Below are 998 nucleotides of genomic sequence, written 5' to 3' on the forward strand. Positions count from 1 at the left end.
AAAATAATTTCAGTTCATTTCATTTCCTTCGCGAGTGTTTGCTCCTCCTCCTCCTCCTCCTCCCCCCCCCCAAATAACACCGCCGCCCCACCGCTTCTGCCGGCATGTTGCCAATGACGACATATTGTGCCATGCTGCAAAGCCAACCCTCCTGCGAAAAGCAGCAGGCATGCGCCTTATTCCCACACAGACAGACAGACACAAACTGACACGTAAAAAAAAAAAAAAAAAAAAAAAAAAAAAGTAAAGAGACGCATAACACACAAAAAAAAAAAAAAAAAATTACTTCGGAGGACGATAATCGCACTGTCCCCTGCAGGCTCATTGGTAATGCGTGGGGAGCAGAAACAAACAAAACAAAACAAAAACAAAAAAGGCTCCGCAAAGACACGCAAAAAAACACACATAAAAATGCAGATAAAATAAAAGACACATATATATATATATTAGATAGATAAACATATACACATATAAATACATAAATAAATAAATATTTATTTATATATAAATGCTACCAATGGCACATAGACACGGTGTGCGTGCATTTAGTTGGATGCACACAACGCCTAAAGTAACAAATGACATATCACCCACGGTATACACAAACCGACAAGAAACGAAAAAAAAAAAAAAAAAAGAAGCATGTGCGGAAAGGCGTGAAAAGCACGCACATACACACACACGCATACACTTTTGTTATATATTTAATAAACAAATTTAAAAAATGAGCACAAAAAAGAAAAATAAATAATAATAATAATAAAAAGGATGTAAAGAAGAAGAAAAGTAAACGGCAGACTGGTTAGAGACAGAACAATGCACTGCCGACACTAAATCATATATAATATAATATATATATATAGGCAGATTATTTGTGTGTCTAACTACTATCCTCTTTACATCAGTTATCCCTTTCTTTTTTTTTTTTTTTTTTTCCTTCTCTCTCTCTCCTTCTGTTTTAATTCTTTCTTCTCTCTTCAATGGCCACAACCGCCCAC

General features: G+C 35.5%; 8 annotated features.

Annotated features, from left to right (window-relative positions):
- Window positions 1-998: a sequence feature (heterozygous, non-Esmeraldo-like haplotype).
- Window positions 42-69: a microsatellite.
- Window positions 215-282: a sequence feature (T-rich).
- Window positions 434-507: a microsatellite.
- Window positions 697-726: a sequence feature (AT_rich).
- Window positions 734-791: a sequence feature (T-rich).
- Window positions 838-862: a sequence feature (AT_rich).
- Window positions 912-949: a sequence feature (GA-rich).

This window comes from Trypanosoma cruzi, genomic scaffold (assembly GCF_000209065.1).
Source record: "Trypanosoma cruzi strain CL Brener 1047053517091 genomic scaffold, whole genome shotgun sequence".
Classification (NCBI taxonomy): domain Eukaryota; phylum Euglenozoa; class Kinetoplastea; order Trypanosomatida; family Trypanosomatidae; genus Trypanosoma; species Trypanosoma cruzi.